Source organism: Ursus arctos, unplaced genomic scaffold, assembly GCF_023065955.2.
Source record: "Ursus arctos isolate Adak ecotype North America unplaced genomic scaffold, UrsArc2.0 scaffold_1, whole genome shotgun sequence".
Classification (NCBI taxonomy): domain Eukaryota; kingdom Metazoa; phylum Chordata; class Mammalia; order Carnivora; family Ursidae; genus Ursus; species Ursus arctos.
In genome coordinates, this window is record NW_026622763.1 from 65509085 (window position 1) to 65514154 (window position 5070).

Consider the following 5070-nt stretch of genomic DNA (forward strand, 5'->3'; position numbering starts at 1 on the left):
TATCTGTTAACTAACTAGAATTTAAATAGAAACTTGAAGGAAAAAAAAAAAAGAAGTTTTAATGCATGTGAAAGTCTAACCCTGTTTGTGTCCCAGTTCTTGCACTGAGATTACCACGGCCTGGGCCTGCATCCTTAGCAGACTCCTCTTGAATCTGTCAAATTTCCTAAGATAGTATTTCCCATTCTGTGTCCCCCATCTCACCACACCCTACACCCAAATACCAGTCTACTGTGGAAAACTGGAACTTAACATCTGTTAATGTGTAGAAACTGAGAGTATGCCACGTATAAACTCTAAAAATCCAGAGCTATGAATGTGATTAGAATTTACTAGATATGTGCATGTCGAAGATAATACAAGGTCTGCTCTTTGAAGAATTCAAACACATGCATATTTGAAATACCAAAACGGTTTACATTCCAGAATCTCTCTGCTTCTTTTCCCAAAATCCCTTGCTTGGCATTTCAAGTTTTTTAATGTTCTCAGGGAAAGGAACCTTCGTTTCAAGTTGACATAGACATAGACATCTTCACTGTTGTTTCCAAATCAGATTCTGGGTTTACTGCCATAATTTAGACACAGGGTAACAGCATAATATTTTACTAATGTGTGGAAGATCCTGGATGTATAAATTAAATTTGCTGTACAATTTTCAGAAGCAATACTTAGAATATATCCAAAGGAAAAGAAAACACAAACTCAAAAGGAGAGCCACAGCCCCGCGTCCACAGCAGCATTACGTACAATAGCCAAGACGTGGAAACAACCTCTGTGTCCACTGACGGATGAATGGATAAAGACGTGTTATGTCTACATAGTGCAATATTCTTCAACCATACAAAATGAGAAATTCCTGCCATTTCTGACAACATGGAGGACGTCGAGGGCATTATGTTACGTAAAACAAGTCAGACAGATAAAGACAAATACTGTGTGGTCTCATTTAGATGTAGAATCTAAAACAAACAAGCAACAAACAAACAACCCAGAAAACCAAAGTCATAGGAAAGTAGATAAGATTTGTGGTTACCAGAGGTGGGGGGGTAGGGAAAGGGGAATTGGAAGAAGTGGCCAAAAGGTACAAACTTCCAGTTATAAGATAAATAAGTACTAGGGATAGTGATAATTTCACAATATATGTAAGCCAAACATTTATGCTAAGTATTGGAAACTCATACAGTGGACGTATGTGTAATTATATTTCAATAAAACTGGAAAAAATAAAATAAAACCACAATGATCTCCACATGACAAAAAAACTACAAAATGTGTGAGATAAATCTGAATTTCCAAACTTTGATATTAAGTATTTTTTTCTCCTTTTTGGCCTGATAATGAACTGGTCAGATATAATTTTTTTAAAAGGACATTCTTGCCCTTATCTTTTATATTGTGGTAATGAGTTCTAATATTTGGAAAACTTAGCAAATAGTTTTCTTGAGATATTAAAATTTATCTTACTTCAGTGGGTATGCACACACGCTTTTACCTATCAGAAACGACCAACACAAATACGTTAGTTCATATAATTGGATTATAAACAGTGTTAAGCAAATTGATGCTTCAAATTCAGGTTCTGTCTACATTGAGAAAGAGCAATTAAAGAGTGGGTACACCTCCCCCCATTTAACTATATAGCTTAAACTCCACACCATGACACTGGTAGGTCCTAAAGAGCTTATCTTGAAAGGTCTGCATCGATGCCCATGGAGAGGCTTTTGGGTCTTTACAGTCAGCCTTTTCCTGTCCATAGAATCTTTTCAGTAAACAAAGTCCGTAGAATGAGCAGCTGCACTGATGGTTCTAACAGTTTCAGAAAGAAGATATCTTCTATAATGCAAGGTCAAATTTTGCTTTGCCTGATAAATGAGGAAACAAGCATTAAATAGCTTTTAGAGATATTTTTATTTGACAACACATCTGGAGCCCATAAAGATAATTTTGCCTTCATACCCTGGGAAAAAGATACCATTAAACAATGTCCTGAAACCTAGTTATTCAACATGAGATAGTTATAATCACAGTCCTCTCTAAACTTTCTGTTTGTTTGCCTGATTACCACATGTGGAATTATAGGAAACCTAATAGAAACAAATTTTGACTTGTCCTCGATTTTATAAATAAATACTTCAAAAAAGAACACGAAGATGGACAAAGGGATTAGTAATAGATTACACAAAAGATAAGCAGTTCAGAGTAAGTAGCAAATAACAAATGAGGCTTTATTAAAATGGGGAGTGCACAAAAATGATAATAAATGCAAATACGGGTCGTTGGTGATATCACAGATTAAAATATGTTTTGAACATATACTTACTTATGTGTTTTGATGCTTATTGAGTTTTCCTTTGTGGAAGAATATAGCTGAGAAATTATATGCCACTTTGTCATTGAGCAACTTTTTTTTTTTAAAGATTTTTTATTTATGTATTTGACAGAGAGACAGCCAGCGAGAGAGGGAACACAAGCAGGGGCAGTGGGAGAGAAAGAAGCAGGCTCATAGCGGAGGAGCCTGACGTGGGGCTCGATCCCATAACGCCGGGATCACGTCCTGAGCTGAAGGCAGACGCTTAACCGCTGTGACGTCCTGAGCTGAAGGCAGACGCTTAACCGCTGTGCCACCCAGGCGCCCCTGTCATTGAGCAACTTATCAATGACTTAGAGTGAGGCGAAAAGTCAGGTATCTTTTTTGGTTTCTTTTTCCCAGAGTACGTAACAGTATTTACATTAAGTCACTTTCAAAATAAACGATAATACAAAATCTAAACTCTTTGGGACATGAAGATCTTAAATAAAACACACTAAAGATTTCACAATATATTAGAGAAAAAATATTTAACAAGTTGTACTGTCGTTTAGCTATTATCCTTCAGCGGCTTACAGGATGAAGGGGTCTGAGAAACTCATTACACATATGTTCCCATATGCTCCCTTTCAATCAACCCTTCCTCGGAATTCTTCATTTTATGCCTATAGAATATATGGGGGTCATATTTTACTTCTGTTTTTTTTTTTCCAAAACACACAGAGGTTGAACATTTCTTTTTATGATTTTAGTCTTTAATTAGGTGTTGACTTGAGATGTGTGCATGTCTACAGCCCAGCAACTAAACGCAGCTGCTTCCTCGGGAATTATGACATATTCTTGTTGTTAGGAGCCAAGAGGAGTGACAGCAAAATAACTGGGCGGCTTCAGGGAGAGAACGTGAAAGACGGAGCCTTTCTTCTGAAGACTGAAGAAAGAAATGTCCAAATTCTTGGCCAGGTTTCACTTTTCTTTGAGCCAATTTGCCACATCACAGGTCCCCACTTCACAGAATGAAGCATGATGATAAAGAAAATCGAGTCTCTTAAGTGGCATGACTCCCCATATTTTTCCATATTGTGGATACAAATTGGTAAAACTGAAGCACTTTCAAGTACAATACAAACTACAAAGACTCAAGATATTCTTTCACTGCAACTTCTCATTATTGGAATTGAGTCTGTCCTTGTTTTTCTAGTGTCTTCGGAGAAGTGCTACTCTAAATAAAAGGATTTTCCAAGTCACCAAAAAGTGTACTCCTTCAAGCACAAAAGGTTTTCATCACTTTTAGATATCTTGGATCCTGGAAGTCTTTGTATAATCGCTGTGCCTTGTTTTATAAAACAGCAAACGCAGAAGATAATGAGGTATGGTTTTCTAAATTGTGTTTTTAACCATATTTAGCAATGCAGCAATAATAATTAAAACTATCACGGAATGAGGCCTTCTTTATGCCAGGGGTTCTGCTAAGCACTTTACAGGGATCACGTCTCTGAAATCTTAGGCTATGTCTAAGAGGAGATCCTGCCTCAGGTCATATTGTTAGAGGAGGACCCAGATGTGAACCCAGGACAACCTGGGTGTGCCTCCCCTAGGGCTTGCCTTGCTGACCGCTGAAGATTAATGGTTTTTTTGTGTTTTTTTTTTTTTTCTTCTGGTGTAGTTTTCCTTTCTCTTTTTTCCCTGGCAATTATTCATTGTCTCCCTCTCAGTTACCGTGTCTGCAGTTCTGCGGTCCCCTTATTCTGCCTGTAGTTGTAGTGTTTCTTCGAAGACGTAGACAAGACGAAGGAGCACCATGAAGAGTTACTGTGGCTGTCATCTGGAGTCTCAAATTAGTTCATCATCTTTAGGTTGCTAGCCCTTGTGATAACAACTTCCCTTGTCATTACATATTATATTCATTTTTTTCAATATTTTTTCAGAAAACTGTTCTGAAGCCAAAAACTGAATAAGTCGCATATTATCATACTGGAGATATTTCTTCATTTCGAAGTTATGTAACACAGGGGTTGCATGAGGAGGTTTTTTTTCTTCTTCAAGTAAATTAGAATTCAGCAATGCATGACAGTTATTCATCCGAAAGTTCCGGTTTCTATATGAGGCTGCTGTTGAGTGAAAATGAGAAAAAAGAGACATATCACCGTCCTCATGGAGCTTACTGTTGAGTAGGAAGAAAGGCAATAATGATTTTGCACTTATTTACAGATCAGAAACTCTCGGATCTCAGCAGCTGGTGTCAAGCTTACCTCACAAATGAGCAGCGGATGCATTTCTATCTGCCAGGAACTGCAGCTATCGTAGCCTCCTCCAGTTCTGCTTCCTTCTTTCTCTTCATTCTTGCTCCTTCCTGCCTGACTTTTTTTTTGTTTTAAAGAATTTATTTATTTATTTGACAGAGACAGCCAGCGAGAGAGGGAACACAAGCAGGGGGAGTGGGAGAGGAAGAAGCAGGCTCCCAGCGGAGGCCTGCCTGACTTTTTTTTTTTTGCCTTTCTTTCTTCCTTCATCTTTTGCTTTTACGGGAATGAAAGACTAAAATGTATATTTTTTGACAATAGGTACGAGAAACTGGTAGCGACGTCATCGTCATTATACTAGTAAAAATAGTTCCTGTTTATTAAGCACTCGGTTTATTTCAGGCACTGCTGCAAGCATTTTACATTTTCTTTCTTACTTAGTTCTCACAACTCTACGAGGTGTCCACTACTATTTTCGGTACAGTCTTACTGATGAGGAGACCAACAATGGGAGACGTTACA

The 5070-nt window shown here is 37.8% G+C and overlaps 1 long non-coding RNA gene across 1 annotated transcript; it reads right to left on the minus strand.

The window, feature by feature from the left end:
• Positions 1 to 3041: 3041 nt before the first annotated feature.
• Positions 3042 to 4786, minus strand: LOC130541890 (uncharacterized). The gene is made up of 2 exons (XR_008955972.1): positions 4558 to 4786; positions 3042 to 4416 (listed from the first exon to the last, which is right to left on the minus strand). It is a non-coding gene; the product is annotated as an uncharacterized LOC130541890 (long non-coding RNA).
• Between the last annotated feature and the right edge of the window lie 284 nt (positions 4787 to 5070).